The sequence below is a fragment of the Mus musculus genome, chromosome 3 (assembly GCF_000001635.26).
Source record: "Mus musculus strain C57BL/6J chromosome 3, GRCm38.p6 C57BL/6J".
Taxonomy (NCBI): Eukaryota; Metazoa; Chordata; class Mammalia; order Rodentia; family Muridae; genus Mus; species Mus musculus.
In genome coordinates, this window is record NC_000069.6 from 7039192 (window position 1) to 7058893 (window position 19702).

At 38.3% G+C, this 19702-nt stretch overlaps 1 long non-coding RNA gene across 1 annotated transcript; it reads left to right on the forward strand.

The window, feature by feature from the left end:
* Nucleotides 1–3608: 3608 nt before the first annotated feature.
* On the forward strand, nt 3609–9752 carry Gm41991. The gene is made up of 3 exons (XR_878664.2): nt 3609–3779; nt 7199–7298; nt 9721–9752. It is a non-coding gene; the product is annotated as a predicted gene, 41991 (long non-coding RNA).
* Nucleotides 9753–19702: the final 9950 nt, after the last annotated feature.

The window sequence follows — 19702 nt, forward strand, 5'->3', positions numbered from 1 at the left end:
GGCTTTTGTCTTGTCTGTTGCTAGGTAACTGGGAGGAGTCTTGCTTGAAGGTCAGAAGCTTGGGATGTTGTCTACTTGACTACTAGCCATGCTTCACCTGTGCGGGCTTTGAGGGCAGTAACTTCAACAGGAGCCAGAGTCGAAGAGATATGAGGTAACTCCTTCCATCCCATGTAGGTGAATTATCACCACTGGGTTCCGGGGTTCAGACCTCAGCTCAACTGGAGACCAGACTGTCTGTGTATAGCCCAATGCCCAACAGGATGTCACTTTTGTTACATGGGTGATGGTATCTGAGCTCCAATCTCTATGCCTGCACAGCAAGTTCTCTTAACTCATGAGTCATTTCTTTATACTTGTTATATTTATTACATAAGGAAAGTATGGAAATCTGAGTGGGAAAATAGTTGTATTTCCACTGTGTTTAAAGGATTCTTTAAAATTGCAGAACTATGACAAAGTTATCAGAGAATCTGAGATAAAGTATGGCTAACCTCTACAAACTCTGCTTTTCTCTCCACATAAAATTGGAAGGTACTGTCTAGGAGATGCTGAAAGTCATCAGTCTCCTATGTAATAATTCTCACATGGTAAATGACATTGCTATCCTTCCTGTCCTTCCTTTTCTTCCCATCTGAACAGGATGTAAACATTAGCTGGGTGACACTGATGATGGAGGAAATAAATGTCTCCATAAAACTGAAACACACATCCTGTTTCATTATGCATTTAGTAGTTATATTATTCAGGATCATTTTCTTAATGATACAAGGGGAAATGTACATATGTATATATACACATATATCTAATCTTATAATGTATTTTGCAAATGTTTAATTAATGGTATTAATGGATTTCCTATACAAATCATCCTAATCCTCATAAAAATGATAATATTAGAGATGATTTAACATATAAAGACCATACCTAAATCTACTTAAGACTCACCAGAATCTTGTACAGGCCATTAGCTCATAATACACTTACAGTATACAATTCATGTACACCACACATAAATAAAGTACTTCTTTATCTTGGAACAGGGGTAAAAATAATCAAGTGAACTTACTAAGCATGTCAAAACGTGCTCTATGTTCAAAGTGAGAAACCAGGCTTGGTTTTCACTAGTCTTCACATTCATTGTTTTAAAATTCCTATAAAATTAATGTATATTCAGTGTAATAAAAGACAAACCTTGAAAACCAAGTTATGTTTTAATAAAAATAAAATAATGATCAAAATTAAAAGTATAAGAGAAGTAATGTAACTATTATAAATATATATATATAGAGAGAGAGAGAATGTTAGTTTGTACAGTTTTAAGTTGTCCCCAGCAAAAGGCAATTAAATGAATAAAAAAGAACTGGGAAATTCTCTAGAGCATTTACTACATCTCCATACCTGACTGTGTTGTTCCTGATTATCCAAATTCAAAGCCATTGTTTTGAGAGAATCTGTTCACATATCTATGGTAAATAAATACTTTCTTATAAAATTTGTTCTCATGGAATCACATTAGGTCTCAAGATAGAAACAGGAAATAAGAAGTTGAGAACTTTGTTCAATAGAATGCTCCTTTACATAACATTAAAACTGGGGACATCTGGCTAGGTCATGCAAATGTATTTTGCAAATCATAGTCTGGCTCCTGCTATATTTACAGCAACCCAAGGAGAGTTAATCAATAAATTAATATAATAGAATTATGTCTAGTCGGAGGTTTGTTCTGTGTTTGTGTGATTGACATCATTTTTCTCAGAATAGATTGAAATTCTAAGAAGTGATGCATTGTTTCTGACCAAGGTCTTTATTTTCTAGACAGAAAAGAGGATAATAGTTCTTTATTCAACTACTATAATTGATTTCAAATTAATAGTGACTGTTTCCCAAGTATATCCAAGAGACAAACATGGCAAGCTATTAAGTAATAATCAATTTTGTAATAAATAAAAAGTCTTTGGTATTAAATTAACCTATAACATCATTTAAATTATATAATGAAATAAGCTCTTTAAATTAGTTTATCTATCATACATGACTAATATGTTTCCAATTCTGTAGCTGGTTATTTACATGTATAATGTATAACATTTTAATGACCAAATATCATTATATTAGGATCAATAATACTTACCAATGAGAGGACACTATATTTCAAAGGATTAAATATTTACACCTTAACCAATATATTCAGTAAGTCTAGATTTTAGAATTTTTTTCAAAATTTATATATTTAAGAACTGTTCATTTATCTTTGAAAAAACATTGAACTTGAATCACTATTCCTGGTTTTTAATTTTTGGGTCTGTTATCCAGTAGCTCTGTGAGCTTGAGGAATTGAGTCCAATTCAATTCAATCCCACTTCATTAAATATTAATGGGGCAGCCTCTTTTGTGCAGGGATGGGAAGGGGGGGTGATGGAGGAGAGAACAAAAGATTAAAGAGTCTGGCAAGCAGAATAATTGATATAAGAGCCTGAGATAGGGGAGATGTGATAAAGAGCACGTATATTTTGGATCCATCTTGGTGAAGAAAAGGAACAGGTCTTCATCAGAAATAAGAATAAAACAAAATGTAAACCAAAGATATAGATGTTGAGGAAGAAAAAAAGCAAAGTAAGGTATCTATCTGTTTAGAGTGTGTGTTGTTTTTGGTGGTGTTTATTGTGGTTGTGGTAGTGTGTGTGTGTGTGTGTGTGTGTGTGTGTGTGTGTGTGTGTGTGTTCTGCGTAATAAAGGACATAAGTCATGGACTACAGTCAAATTGCTTAAAATGTTGAGATAGTGTAGAAGGCTGAATTTAGGAAAACTTACCAAGATGAACCAGGGCTTGTAACCTACTAAGAAGTGTGATTTTTGGATCTGGTCAGAATCAATATGTTTTCTTGGTACTCTCCTCAAAACTAATGAAACTAATGGGAAAAAATATAAGAGAGTGAAAAGGAAATTCTTATATTGATATTGAAAAAACAAATGAGGAAATGGAAAAAAATGATAATGGTTTTTAATTACATAATGAGTAATGGTATTTTAGTTAATAGAATTTTGAATAGCAAATCATTAGGTAGGTCTGACTTAAATTCAAATGAGAAAACTGTCTTGAAAGAAATGAAAGTGAATATCAAAATAACTATCATATCTCTCTCTCTCTCTCTCTCTCACACACACACACACACACACACACACACACACACACACACACTCACACACACACACATACACAAAAACCAAACAACAACATCAACAATGAATGGTACTCAATTAACAGGAAAGTTAGACAATCTCAGTCGATCTCAATGGTGTAACTGCTGTGGCCTAAAACAGCTGGTCTCCAGCCATACATCACCTGAAACTCTCCATCTCAGCAGGGGACATTTCCAAATACTATACCATGACCAGAAAGTTAGACCACCAGGGATGAGACCTCATCTATAACAAAACATCATGCCAAAAATGTCAGTAGAAATTCTAATTTGCAGTCAAATTGAACATGACTGTTCTCAACATTTTCCACATCTACTCTTCAAGTTTTTAATCAGAAAAATAAAAGTTAAAGTCCTCCTTCCAAATTACAATAGTACTGGGGACCTGAGCCAGTGCTCCTGCAATCTTTAGGGAAGTTTGAAACTGGGCAGGTTCTAGACATCGCAGGATAATACTGTTGGCTCATGTCTACCTTCATGTAACCTTACACTATAACCACTGTCCTCTGTTCTGCTGTACAGGCATTGGAAGCACACCATTGATGTAGTCTACCTCAACTCCATCCAGATAAGCAGGTAATGCAACGTTAATACTCAGGCAGCCTGACTCTAATGATTCAAACCATACATGATGGTGTTCATTTGAATAGCATGTACTATTCAAAAGTATTATGCCAGTCAAAGGCAAAACTAGAAAATATCTAGATTATAGCATCAAGGAAATATTGGTAATCTAGGACAGAGGTTTCTCTCAATAGAATTTGAAATATGATCCAGGAAAATGCTGGTAAATTGATATTAGAATACTGGATCTTAATTTTTCCTATGCAGAATGATGCTAGAAATCTGACAATGACACCATTAAAAGAAAGAAATCCTGGGAAAAAATTGCCACAAATGTATTTGATAGGGCACGGTGTCTAAAGATTTGTTAAAATTCAAGAAAAATGGACAAGACATTAAAGCAATTCAACATCAAACTCTGGAGATGGAATGACAGGCTGAACTCCAGCACGGCAGATAGAATCCTAACCTGAAAGTCTCTGTTGGGACTTTCTAACAATTTCTCCAGAAGTTAAATGTGTTTTTGATTTACAGTCTGACCAGTGATAACAATAGGAATATCCATGCAGTAGAATATTATATAGTAAGAAAAAAAGTCCAATAACGCAAAAAAGACATGGGGAACTTGAATTGCATGCTGTTGAAGGGAAGAATAATCTGAAAAGCCAACAACTTCCAATTTTCAAATGAAATGCTCTGGAGAAGATAGAACTATAGGAGCAATCCCATGATTGTCGTTTTCCATAAGGGTGGGAAGGCACAGTAGTGAGAGTAGAGAAAAATTAGAAATATTTGTAAATAAAGCAAATCTTTTTGTGTGCTATTGCAATGGTAGATATATAACAATCTTCATTGGGAAATCCCATTGACCTTATAACTCAAAGTCTCCATCTTGGTACAAATGGTTATATTTAGTAACATTTATACTTAGTAAGCATTGTTTCTTCATTTGTAACAAATGTCCCATATCAATGTCACATATTAAGTATAGAGAAAACTTCAGAGGTCAATTCATGTGCTTTTCTACCTGTACACTCAGCCCTCGGTTTCCTTACAAATCTGTATCTGTTTTATAGTCTCATTCATTAGTCCATTCATCTTACTGTGTGAATGAAAATTAGCATAGTATTATAAATTCTAGAAATAGGTCATGTTCACAGCTTGAGAAATTATTTTTTTTAATGTTTCTGAAACTGAAATTCAGATGTACAATAAAAACAGTAGTAACACTGTGATCAAATCACAGAATTTTAAGAGGCTCACAAAATTATCTGTGGCCTACTCTGAAAGCTGAATTGTATGTTTATATTATAATTAAAAGTTGTAGGTATTTACATATACTATATCCATATGATTTATGTATTTAAGTTATCCATTTTGAAGTCTTTAAAAGTGGGAGAATCTCAGAGATCTTGCATTCTAAATTCTATCTCATTTATAAACCTATAGTCAAGCAGGATCTTTTCGTCTAGAAAATTGTCAACTTAAGTTAGTACATATTTTGACCCAATGTCTTATTCTTCTGAATGGCATTGGTGACTGCTTACTGTGGTAGATTTGTGTTACATAACTAATGCTTCTGGCATTATATAAAACATATTAGAGGTCAACGCTGAGCAGTCTATGGGATGGACATACCAATCAGGATTATGGCCATATTGATCAAGATCAGTACATTACTGATTTCAAGATTTCACAGAAGGACAGGCTAGATGATTGGTCAGAAATAAAGGAGAAGGTGCAATTCTATCAAGGGATTGTAAAGCCCTAAAGTAGACTTGAAAGGACAGTCTCATTAGGATCTTTGGTCCTCAGACTAAAATATTTCATAGATTTCCTCTGTCAACTATCCTTGACAGTTTAAAAATGAAATATAGGAACTAAAATGAGCAGTTTTCTTTCTTTTCATTCTTCTTCTTTCCCTTTCATACTTTACTCTCCTTTTTAAATTCATTTACTAGTTGTCAGCATTGTCAAAGACTTGTTAAGCCCTTGCCTTTAAATTTGCTTTTTCTTTTATTGGATATTTTATGTATTTACATTTCAAATGTTATCCCCTTTCCCATTTTTCCCTACGGAATCCCACATCTCATTGCCCCCTGGCTTCTATGAGTGTGCTCCCCTCCCACCCACCCACTTCCACCTTACTACCCTCAGATTCCCCTACACTGGGGAATCAAGCCTTCCCAAGTCCAAGGACCTCTCTTCCTATTGATGCCAGACAATGCCATCCTCTGCTTGTGGAGAAAAAAGGAAATACTGAGTCATAAGTGGTGAAGAGATGGGAGAAAGTTATGAGGATGCATGCAAGAGAGACATGAACCAGAGGGTTTCAGAAACACACAGCACATGAGAAACTCTAAACCCACTGAACAAAAGGAACTCCAGTGGAACCAGGCCAATAGAGAAAAGGGGAAAGAATGAAAGAAATATTTTTTTAAAAATCCAACACACAAAATATTAAAATGATGTTTATAAGCCACATCTCCCAGTAGCTTAGAGCACATGTGTACACAACAGTTGGGAAGTGAAACTAGTAAATCAGAGGAGGTCCAAAGAATAAATTGCCCTTATCAGCCAGAGCAAAGCTCCAGTGTGGTGCAGGCAGTTCGTTAGTTAAGGATCCCTCTTCCCAGGTATCAGGTTGACTGCTGAGACTTTGAGAGCAGACATTACTGTTGAGTCCAAGACCCTTCTACTGAATGGTACTGTTAAAATATTTGTTTATATATTGGTATGAATTTTCATGATTATTTCATCATAATATATTTTATAACTATAAATTTATATATAAGATATACACATTTTATACTTTGATGTTGCCTCTGTTGCATTTTATAGAAATGCTGTCAATTTGATTTATAATCTCAGAGAACTAAAATGCATATTTCTTAACATCCATGAATGTTGACATCATTGATCATTTTTATATTATAGATAAAAGCATTAACATTGCTTTCATTTTCAATCCATGACTGACAACCAGGCTGAATTTTTTTATACATTTTTTGTCTATTTGATGTAAATTTCTCTTTCTGGAATTTGTTCATTTTCTCTTGGATTGCATTTTATATTAAGTGGAATAATAACTTCACCCAATGCTACTATTACTGTTACCACATTGCATTTTATTATTTAGTGAGTCTTCATGATTTAAGTAACATTTTCTTTTTATTTCTCCTTCTTCTCCTTCTTCTCCTTCTTCTCCTCCTTCTCCTCCTTCTCCTTCTTCTCCTTCTCCTCCTTCTTCTCCTCCTTCTCCTCCTTCTCCTCCTCCTCCCCCTCCTCCTTCTTGTTGTTGTTGTTGTTGTTGTTGTTGTTGTTGTTGTTGTTCTTCTTCTTCTTCTTCTTCTTCTTCTTCTTCTTCTTCTTCTTCTTCTTCTTCTTCTTCTTCCCCAACAACAACAACAACATTAATTGTGTGTGTCTAGAGCAAAAGCCTAGATATTTATGTTAGAGGAAGTTTGTGGAGTGCATTTTTTAATCATACCTTATGCGTGTTCCACAGACAGAACTCAGGTTTCCAGCTTTGTATGTCAAGCACCTTTACCTACTAAGCTATTCCAGTAGACCCTTCCCCCCCCTTCTCTGATATTTCTTTTTTTTCTTTTTTCTTTTACTTTTATTACGTATTTTCCTCAATTATTTTGGAGGCTAATTATGGGATAGATCACTGGATATGGCAGTCTCTAGATGGTCCATCCTTTTGTCTTAGCTCCAAACTTTGTCTCTGTAACTCCTTCCATGGGTGATTCTTTCCAATTCTAAGAAGGGGCAAAGTGTCCACACGTTGGTCTTCATTCTTCTTCAGTTTCATGTGTTTTGCAAATTGTACCTCATATCTCGCTATACTAAGTTTCTGGGCTAATAAAGTATTTTTCTATTTTAAAAAAAAAAATGTCAGCATAACCAGATGCAATAAGACTAGGCACAAGGCCTCATATTAGGATTGGATGAGGCAATGCAATATGAGAAAAAGGGTCCCCGGGGCAGGCAAAAGAGTCAGAGACACTGCAACACACACTTTTAGGAATCTTACAAAAAACACCAAGCCAACAACCATAACATATTTGCAGAGGATGTAGCACAGTGTCATGTAGGCTCTGTGATTGAAATTTCAGTCTCTGTGAGCCCATATAAGCTATGTTTAGTAGATTCTACGGGCCTTGTTCTACTAGTGTCCTGGGGGAAGCCCACAGAAAAAAACAAAGGAATAAATGTAATAGCCATTTTTTTTCCAAGTTTCAACACAATGAAACTTTCTTTTACAGACTTGTTACAGACACAGCCCAAAGACTATTTTACACAGTTTTAAAAACAGATTTTAATTAATTAATTATAATGTAGTTCACCATTTACATTGTTTTTAGTGTTAATAAATGAGATTTTAATTAATTCCAATATTAGCAAGTCATATAATGAAAAACCCACAACGTGAGGACTCCCCCACATTCTGATTCAGGAGAGGTGACACCCCAAATTACTCAAAAGAAACGGTCTTGCTGCAAACTGCAAGAAGACTTTTATTCAAGAGTGCTCTTGGGCCCACGGTCATACACCACACAGGGGTAGCAGGGGTAGAGGACTGTGGTGCCCGAGTAGCTGGGAAAGGGGGTATTTAAAGGAAGAAACCACAACTCAAGGAAGTGGGGAGAGCGTTGTTGGAAAATACCAAAGATACCAGTTAAGAGTCCCAAGGAAGTGCAAAGTCACAAGAGTCACAAGGAATGCCTGGTAATTGTTCAGGTTATCTCTCAAGACAGTTTCTAAGAGCCCCTAACAATAGCACATTCTTTGAATGAAGACTCTTTGAACCCAGGAAGTGGGTGGGTGGAGGAATGTCACTATCTGTTTTATGATTAGCATACCTTGGAACATTGAGTCACAGAGGTCACATTCCCAAGCCTGGGCCTAAAGGCCTAGAATTCTGTTTTTACGTTATACTTTCAATAAGACCCTCTCAGTTGTCATTTAAACACAGATGGAAAGGAACCTACATGTTTTAACAAGAAATAATTTCATTATTTTTATTTTATTTATTATTATCTCATGTATACATCCCAAATCCCAACTGCAGTTACCCCTTTCTCCCCTCCCCTCTCCTCAGTCTCCTCTCCTCCTCCTCACCTAGGTTCAGAAAAAAACAACAAGTCTTCCAAATATGACATCAAAGGAATAGGAAATAACAAGCTATATATACTAAGACCAGGCACATGTTCTTTCAAGACTGAACAAGGCAACTTACTAAGAGGAAAAGTGTCCCAAAGGCAGGGAAAAGAGATAGAGACAGTCTAGCTCCCATTGATAGGAATCTCACTAGAACACTGAACTACACAAATTAACATATATTCTGAGGACCTCGGTGAGACCTATACAAGCCCCATGGTCTCTGTGAGTCCACTTGAGTTCAGGTCAGGTGGTTCTGTGGGTCATGTTCTTGTGGTATCCTTGATTCCTCAGGCTTTTCCGGTCCTTCCTCCCACTTCTCCACAGGACTCCCTGAGCTCTGCCTAGTATTTGTCTGTTGTTTGCCTTTGCATCTGCTCTCATCAATTGCTGGATGAAGTTTCTCTGATCACAATTATGCCTGGCTCCCAAAGTTCATTCCCAGCACATGGTGCATGCATGAGAAATTGTAGTTCAGAGATTTGAGAATTGGATTGGTGTTACAGTCTTTCCATTTGAGGACTTGCTTGGTTACAAAGGATAGGCAATTCAGGCTCCATGTTTCCCATTATTATTGTCCCCATTATAGACTACATGGACTTTCCAATCCAGAGTTTCTACCTCTATCTAAAACAATGACCCTCAACTCCAGTTATCCTCTAAAAATGACCTTCAACTCCAGTTATCTACCTTGTATTCTCTCCCTCTACCACTCCCACTTAATCCTTCCTGTTCCCTTCTCACCTGCCCCCAGTGTACCCTAAATCTATTCTGTTTCCTCTTCCAGGCAAGATTCTTGGGACTCCCCTTAAGCTGTCCTTGTTACTTAGCTTCTCTGGGTGTGAGTATTGCAGCATGATTATCCTTTATTTTATAGTCAGTATCCACTTACATAGCATACTTGTCTTTTTGGGCCTTGGTTATCTCACTGAGGATATTTTCTTTCAGTCCCAGACATTGGCTAGATAATTTTATGATAGTATTTTTTCACATAGGAATTAATACTCTATTGTGTAGAGGTACCATGTTTTCTTTATCCATTCTTTAGTTGAGGAACTAGATTGTTTCCAGTTTCTGGCTATTATGATTAAAGCTCCTATGAACATGGTTGAGCAAATGTCCTGATGATAGAATGGACGGTCCGTAGGATATGAGCTCAGGAGTAGTATAGCTAGGTCTTGGGGTAGATCAGTTCCTAATTTTCTGAGAAACTGCCATATTAATTTCTAAAGAGGTTATACAGATTTGCATTTGTAGCAATAGAGGCATGCCCTCCTTGCTTGACAACCTCACCAGCATGTACTAATACTTGAGTATTTGATCTTACCCATTTTGACAGGTGTAAAATGGAATCTCTGAGTCAGTTTGATTTTCATTTCCCTGGTGGCTAGGGATATTGAACATTTCTTTAAGTGATTCTCAGCCATTTAAGATTCCTCTGTTGAGAATTCTCTGTTCTGTTTAGATCTATATTAATTGTATGATTTAATTTATTTCTTATGTTATTTATAAGTTTTGGAATCAGCACCCTCTCAGATGTGAATATTTTTTCTCATTCTGTAGGATGTCATTTTGTCCTACTGATAGTGTCTTTTGCCTTACAGAAGCTTTTCAGTTTCATGAGGTCCCATTTATTAATTTTTGTTATTAGTGCCTGAAGTATTGGTGTTCTATTCAGAAAGTTGTCTCCTGCACCAAGGCATTCAAGGCTATTCCCATTTTCTCTTCTATCAGATTCAATGTTTCTGGTTTTATTGTTGGGAGCCGCCCTCACATTTGCCATTATAAGATGGCGCTGACAGCTGTGTTCTAAGTGGTAAACATAATCTGCACACGTGCAGGGGCAGTTTTCCCGCCATGTGTTCTGCCTTTCTCGTGATGACAACTGGGCCGATGGGCTGCAGCCAATCAGGGAGTAATACGTCCTAGGCGGAGGATAATTCTCCTTAAAAGGGACGGGGTTTTGCCATTCTTTCTCTTGTTTTCTCACTCCTGCTCTCTTGCTTTCTTGTTCTTGTTCTTTTTCTTGCTTTCTTGCTCTCTCTTGCTCTCTTGCTCTCTTGCTGTCTTGCTTTCTTGCTCCTGAAGATGTAAGCAATAAAGCTTTTGCCGCAGAAGATTCCGGTTTGTTGTGTTCTTCCTGGCCGGTCGCGAGAATGCGTGTAAGAGTTGGTGCTGAGACCCGGGACGAGAAGACCTGGGACGAGAAAACCCGGGACGAGAAGACCTGGGACGAGAAAACCCGGGACAAGAAAAACCTGGGACGGTTACCATCACCGGCGCAAGGAAGATTCCTCATTCCGGAACCAGAACTGCGGGTCATGGTCATAAAGGTTCCCGTAAAACAGACTGTTGAGAAGGATTCAACTGCGTGAATTCAGAACTCTTCAGCTGGGGAATGGTGGTAATGAAGTGTTCCCGTAAAACAGACTGTTGAGAAGGATTCAACTGCGTGAATTCAGAACTCTTCAGCTGGGGAACAGGATACCCGTAAGTATAGCTTTACAAGGTAAGTCTGGCCTTGAACTTTCTAACGAAATTCAAGACAGTCTATCAGAAGTAAAGTGGGAAATAGCTTTACAAGGTAAGTCTGGTCTTGAACTTTCTAACGAAATTCAAGACAGTCTATCAGAAGTAAAGTGGGAAATAGCTTTACAAGGTATGTTTGGCCTTGAACTTTCTCTAGTGTTAGGAGCCTTTTTGTTCCTTTTCACATGTTATCAAGCGGTTAAGGCAGGGCTGAAAATTCTGGATGAAATTCAGGGCAATCTATCAGAAGTAAAGCAGGGAGAGAGAGTAGGAACAAAGCAGGCCTTTCCACGGGTCTTGAACCTGAGGAAAAGTTTAGGTCAGGTAAGAATACCTGGGGAGAGATTGGAAGGAAAGAGAAGGAAAAAGAAAAGAAAAAAGATCAATTAGCGGAGGTCTCTAGGAGAAGGAGCCTATACTCATCACTAGATGAGCTCAAGGAGCCAGTTCTTAAAAGTTCTGAATCAGATGAAAAGGCTATTAGGGCCTGGAAGGCGCTCTCCCAAGCAGGTGAAGCCACTGGACAACTAACAAAGATCGTCCAGAGACCTCAGGAGTCATTCTCAGATTTTGTGGCCAGAATGACAGAGGCAGCAGAGCGTATTTTTGGAGATTCAGAGCAAGCCACACCTCTGGTAGAATAGCTTATTTATGAGCAAGCCACGCAGGAATGCAGAGCGGCCATAGCCCCAAGAAAGAACAAAGGTTTACAAGACTGGCTCAGGGTTTGTCGAGAGCTTGGGGGACCTCTCATTATGCGTTACTTCCATTCAGTATGAGAAATTTACTAGGGCAGCTAATTTGTCAAAAAGTCTTTCTCAGTATATGTTACAGAATTGGACGGCTGAATTTGAACAGACACTTCGGGAATTGAGACTTCAGGTCAACTCCACGCGCTTGGACCTGTCCCTGACCAAAGGATTACCCAATTGGATCTCCTCAGCATTTTCCTTCTTTAAAGAATGGGTGGGATTGATATTATTTGGAGATATACTTTGCTGTGGATTAGTGTTGCTTCTCTGGTTGGTCTGTAAGCTTAAGGCCCAAACTAGGAGAGACAAGGTGGTTATTGCCCAGGCACTTGCAATACTAGAACATGGTGCTTCCCCTGATATATGGTTATCTATACTTAAGCAATAGGTTGCTGGCCATTCAGCTCTTGCACCCCACGAGGCTAGTCTCATTGCACGGGATAGAGTGAGTGTGCTTCAGCAGCCCAAGAGAGTTGCATGGCTAAGCACTGCAGTAGAAGGGCTCTGCGGCACATATGAGCCTATTCTAGGGAGACATGTCATCTTTCATGAAGGTTCAGTGTCCTAGTTCCCTTCCCCCAGGAAAAACAACACGGGAGCAGGTCAGGGTTGCTCTGGGTAAAAGCCTGTGAGCCTAAGAGCTAATCCTGTACATGGCTCCTTTACCTGCACACTGGGGATTTGACCTCTATCTCCACTCTCATTAATATGGGTGGCCTATTGCTCTTATTAAAAGAAAAGGGGGAGATGTTGGGAGCCGCCCTCACATTTGCCATTATAAGATGGCGCTGACAGCTGTGTTCTAAGTAGTAAACGTAATCTGCACACGTGCAGGGGCAGTTTTCCCGCCATGTGTTCTGCCTTTCTCGTGATGACAACTGGGCCGATGGGCTGCAGCCAATCAGGGAGTAATACGTCCTAGGCGGAGGATAATTCTCCTTAAAAGGGACGGGGTTTTGCCATTTTCTCTCTCTTGCTTTCCTGTTCTTTCTCTCTCTCTTGTTCTTGCTTTTTCTCTCTTGCTCCTGAAGATGTAAGCAATAAAGCTTTTGCCGCAGAAGATTCCGGTTTGTTGTGTTCTTCCTGGCCGGTCGCGAGAACGCGTGTAAGAGTTGGTGCTGAGACCTGGGACGAGAAGACCTGGGACGAGAAAACCCGGGACGAGAAGACCTGGGACGAGAAAACCCGGGACAAGAAAAACCTGGGACGGTTACCATCACCGGCGCAAGGAAGATTCCTCATTCCGGAACCAGAACTGCGGGTCATGGTCATAAAGGTTCCCGTAAAACAGACTGTTGAGAAGGATTCAACTGCGTGAATTCAGAACTCTTCAGCTGGGGAACAGGATACCCGTAAGTATAGCTTTACAAGGTAAGTCTGGCCTTGAACTTTCTAACGAAATTCAAGACAGTCTATCAGAAGTAAAGTGGGAAATAGCTTTACAAGGTAAGTCTGGTCTTGAACTTTCTAACGAAATTCAAGACAGTCTATCAGAAGTAAAGTGGGAAATAGCTTTACAAGGTATGTTTGGCCTTGAACTTTCTCTAGTGTTAGGAGCCTTTTTGTTCCTTTTCACATGTTATCAAGCAGTTAAGGCAGGGCTGAAAATTCTGGATGAAATTCAGGGCAATCTATCAGAAGTAAAGCGGGGAGAGAGAGTAGGAACAAAGAGGAAATATGGTACACAAAATAAGTATACAGGCCTTTCCACGGGTCTTGAACCTGAGGAAAAGTTTAGGTCAGGTAAGAATACCTGGGGAGAGATTAGAAGGAAGGAAAAGATAAAAGATCAATCAGCGGAGGTCTCTAGTTTTTAAGGGATTTATGGAGTCCTTACTAAAGATGAGTGTTTGAACACTGGTCATAAAGATACTAGGGGAATGAAGTACCCAGCAAAAACTGGGGATATAACAATGCTTTATGAGCAGAATCTTTCAGTAGCTTACTGACTGGAAAATTAATCTACTTGAGATTAGATACTATATTACTTCAGAGTCAGAGATACATTTTACAGCAAAAACAGTGAGCCAAAATGGCCAGTCTACCCCAGTATTTGCCAAACATATTTTCCATAGCAGGAAATGTCTCACCAGAAAGTAAGCAATCTTTCTAAATATGTGACCAGTCCCTTAAAACCTCTCTTTAAGCACAAGTCGGAAACAGATTATTGTGGTCAGGAGCTGGACTACTCCAAGATGAACGCAGGTATTAGAACATTCACTGCTATAGTGATGTTGGAGACTGAAATATGTCTACTCCAAAATCATATGTTAATGACATTATCCTCAATGTGATTGTATTTGAAAACAGGGCTTGTAGGACATGGTTACATTTAAATAATGCATAAGACTGGATCTGATCCATTCAGAGGTTGCAAGCTTCCAGACATAGGCTAAGGAAGTACATGTGAGTATGCAGTAAGTTGGCAGCCCTCTACAAATAAATTCAAAACGTAAATTTCTATTATATTTTCAATTAATGGTATTTTGTTATGGCATTTTATAGTGGTATTTTGTTTGCAATGGTATTTTGAATTTTTCAGTGTTTGGTTATGAAAAATTAAGTCAGCTGTTCCTGTTAAGGGCTTTCTTCCTTACTTGTAGAGGGCTGCCAACTACTGCATGCTCACATGCATTTCCTTAGCCTATGTCTGTAAACTTGAACACTGAGAAATTTAAAATGTAAATTTCTATTATTTTTTCAGTTAATGGTATCTTGTTATGACAGTTCCCAGTGACTCTGACAAAGTGACTAAAGTTGGAACCACTTGCCCTTATTATTTTGAATAGAAACTTTAATGAGATAAGCAAGTGTATCCTATAGAGAATGCTGGGGGGAAAGGGTTGGGCAGTTAATTTTGCTGCTCCATGCCACAGTCCTCTGGCCCCTTCTGCCTCCCACGATCCCTGGCAAAATCCACTTTCTAGTGTTTATTGTTTCTCCTCATTTCTACCCTATATTTATTTCAAAGAGTGTACGTGCTTAGACAGCATTAGTGAGTCTGGTTAACTAGGAGGAGAGACAATGCTTGGGGGAAAACCCTTAACCATGGGACAGATAAGTCAGACTCCTGAGCTTCTGCAGTAGCAATTCCAAGGCAGCTGTGATGAGTCGTCACAACGCCCCAGAGATGAGAAAGAAATTATTCCTAATTATTTTCTGCTGTACTTCTACAATGGAGTCTAACATAATTATCATCAGAGTCCTCAGCCATCAACTGATGGTAACAGATGCTGAGACCCACAGCCAAACATTAGGCAGAGCTTGAGAATCCTGCAGAAGATGTGGAGAAAGGAGCTAGAGGGGTCAACGACACGACATGAAAATCAGCAAAGTCAACCTGGGCTCATAGTGGCTCACAGAGAATGAATTGACAGTCTGAGAGCCTAAAAGGTCTGCCCGGGGCCTGTTTATATGTTATGATTCCATAGCTTGGTCGTCTTGTGAAATCCCTAAGAGTGAGAGCAAGAGCTGTCTGCCTATGATGCTCCTCCTTCATTTGGAGAATCTTTTCCTTCAACTGGGTTGTCTCTTCCAGCCTTAATATAATGGAAAGTACCTAGTCTTATTGCATCTCAACATGCCATGTTTGGTGGATATCCCTGGGTGGCCTGCCTTTTGCTGAAGGGAAACAATAAAAATGGATTGGGTCAGGGGAATGAAGGAACTGTGAGGAGAGGTGGAGGGAAAACTGATCAGTGTATAATATGTGAGAGAATATGTTTTTAATGTAGATAGAAACAGATGAGAGAGATGATTGTAGAAGGGTACAGACATAAGAAGAGATTTAGATTGCTGAAGAGAAAGTGCAGAGGAGAGAGAGAGAGAGAGAGAGAGAGAGAGAGAGAGAGAGAGAGAGAGAGAGAGAATTCCAAAGAGGGTGCTTTTCAACTGTTTCATTTTCTAGCTTCTATATTTCTACTGGACTTTCTTGTGGCTCTTCTTTGGTATAGATAGTTTTCCTTTAAAACTACAGTGTGTATTGTGTTAAAGATGAACACATGAAAACAGGATCATTTTGAAATGTTTCTGTTGACATCACTTTTTATTCTCCTTGTCATGTTTACTTCTATTTATGCTTTATGCTTAAGATACACTGAAAGCCTTTAATGACTAGAGTTAAAGAAGTATAGGTTATACTGTGTCTCTTTACAACATTGGGGTTGTATATACCTTAGTGGGTAAGAGTACTAGCTGTCCTGCAAGAGGACTTTTGTTCAGTTCCAGCACCCACATGGATGCTCACAACACTAAGTCCATATCCTCTGTTTAACAACCTCTCTGGCTTCTGCTGGTACTGAATACATGTGACATGTAGATATACATGCAAGTCAAGCATCCATACATATAAAGTATAAACTTTTTAAAGAGTAAAAGAATTAAATTTTATAGATATTAAATAGATAGAAAATTATAGCTGTGATTATTCCTGTTGATCTTCCATTTTTCTTTGATATATTGGTTATACATCATGAATTTTATTTGTAGTACTACCTAAAACATGGTCCATTGGGAAATATAAGAAATATACTATTTGTAGAAGCTCTTTTGTCATGCTTGACGATCTCCAGTATTTGTTAGGAGCACTCACACTAGCAATGGTTATTCTAGAATGGCTTCACAGAGTTTTACCCTGCATAATTAAAGCCTATCTGTTAGCCAAGGAAGAACCTATGGGGATCCCACCTCAACTTTTAAGCCCTTCTTTTTGTCACTTCCTTCTTCCCTACTTTTACTCTAGAAATCTTGCTGTTGGTTGTTGAAGTTGGTGCCCCATGAGCCTCTTTGTTTTGGTTTGTTTTATTGTTTTGTTTTGTTTTGTTTTGTTTTGTTTTGTTTTGTTTTGTTTTGAGACAGGGTTTCTCTGTGTATCCCTGGCTGTCCTGGAACTCACTCTATAGACCAGGCTGACCTTGATCTCAGAAATTCACCTGCCTCTGCCTCTCAAGTGCTGGGATTAAAGGCGTGAGCCACCACCATCTGACCCCATGAGCCTCTTGAACTCTTATATCTATTCCCATGAAGTTAGCCACAGCAAATAGGTATTTTACCAAATTATACTTACCCAGTAGAGTCAAACATTTGTATATGGCTTCCCAGTGAGAGAAGAAGAGTTGGCTCCTGTATGTCTTTGGTTTATGCCTGCTCATGGGAGAGCCAGTTGATCAACAGTAGTTTTTTCATTAAGAGTAACATAAATTACAAATATGACTTATTGGCCTGTATATGTTTCTCAAAATCAGAGTTGACTGTTTAATATTTGATTACAATATATTTTTTATGTTTTCTGTTAATATTTGGAACTTTTATTCATTTGTTAGAAATTCATTTTGTACCGAGTGTGGTGGCGCACACCTTTAATCCCAGCACTTGGGAGGCAGAGACAGGCGAATTTCTGAGTTTGAGGCCAGCCTGGTCTACAGGGTGAGTTCCAGGACAGCCAGGGGAAAGCAGAGAAATCCTGTCTCAAAAAATTAAAAAAAAAAAAAAAAAAGAAAGAAAGAAATTCATTTTGCCTTATACAGGTCTTGTCACAAGGATAAGATTTAAATTGTTTTTGATGTTGTGTTTACATTTTGCTCTCACTTAAAAACTTTTTTCTATTTGGAGATATTAAGTCTAATCATGATATATCAGCAGTCCTGCCTCATCTATTTCACTTTATCTTTCTTCTGTCTTTCTCTTTATCATATTCTTTGCACCTTAAAAAGTCCATACAAAATGCAGTAAGTACCAAGACAAGAAATCTCAAACTGCTCTGTTACTTTTCTGTCCACAACCACAATTTCCTGGGCATATTTTTTACTAATTACTGTAGCTTATAGCAAAACTAGTTGGCCATTATATGTGTATATTGTAATTCAACCTTTAGCAATAACTTTTCTCATGATCATCTATCCCTAATACCAGAGTCACATAATTCATTTTTTCTTGTTGTCATTTCAGCTTCCAACTTCTAAGCTTGAATCAATAAGATTTATAATAGGATGTTTCTTTAGCACAGAATCCCAGAAGTTCTTTTATCTAACAATAAAGTTTTCCTTTTTCCAGTGTGTTCTAGCTACATGTTAGCACCAGCATTTATCTGTGACAACTGCATTTTGATGTGGCAAAGCTAGGAGTGATAAGATAAAAATCATACAATGGTTCCTTAAATTTCTGCCTGGAAGTAACAAAAGTCAAATATCCCTGCTTTTGATCTTCTAAATCAAATGGTATGACCAAGTCTGATATAAGTGGGATGAAAAGTAAAATCCAGACACAGCAGGGGCCCTGAGGTGAAGGGCCTTAGGAAAGGGCCCATACAGTAAGGCAATGTGTATTTCAGACATGACTTCAATGCATCACATCAGATTTCAAACTCAAAAGCATTTCTTTGATGTTTTAAGAACACACCTTGAAAAGCCAAAATGGAAGCAAGGGGCTCTATTGAAAATATATTTCAATAATCCAGGTTAAGAGACAATGGTGTCTTGAAAAAGAGCTGTGACAGGAAGTAAACCTGAGGTGACTCAGGGAGGCATCAGTAGGATGGACTGACTGACTGCTAACACACAGGACATGAGAGACAAATAGATGTATTGACTATACGGCCTTTGCTTAGGACTAGGTTTCCTACGGCCCAACCATAGCTGAACTGTGCTTTTTAGAGCAAAGCCCTCAGGACTTCCCTCACTGTAGCATTAGGGGATAATTAGTCTCTGGGGATAATCATGAGGATGCACAGTCCTCCCTGGGAAGTTACTGTAGGCAAAGTGCTAGTTTGCTATACAAAAAAGAAACAGATCAAAATCAGGTAAATGGAAAGGACAAGGCAGACTAGGAACATTCAAAACACAGAGCTGCCATCCTCTTGTGTGGAGTTAGGATGTCCACTGATGAAAAGGATGGTTAGTGGGGATTTGGCAGAATGACCTCAGAAGTTGTGTTCAGTGTTTTGCATGGATTTGGTCTGTTGGAAGCCCCTTATACCTGCACATTTGACATGCATTTATCACAATTAACAGCTCACTCATAGCATATGAGCCAGTCCCTCTCCCTGATGTATTTGTTGGTGGGACGGTCTTTTTCTATGGAGAAATAAAGTTGGGAGTGACAATGGAAACAAGGAGCAGAGAGAAGACCATTTTTCACATAAAAATGTATTTGTATTTATGCAAACAGTGGACAGATCAGATTATTTGGTATTTTTACATCAACCATACTCCAGGCAGAATGTACAGATTCTGAAAACAAAGTGTCTGTGGGTAAAATTATCAGTGAGATTAATCTTTTTTAGACAAATCCCCAAATGTCTCCCCCCTACCCCCCAAAAAGGGAGATTTTAATCCTGAAAAAGAAAAATGGAGACAAAGCAGAAAAATAAGGAAGTGGATGATTTAAAATAAATCATAGCTACTCTTGCTAGAGTAGAGTAAACATGGATTTAGTGTGTGAAATTGGAACGAAAGGCAGTAGCGGTCGATTGGAAGAGGTTTTGTGAACAGT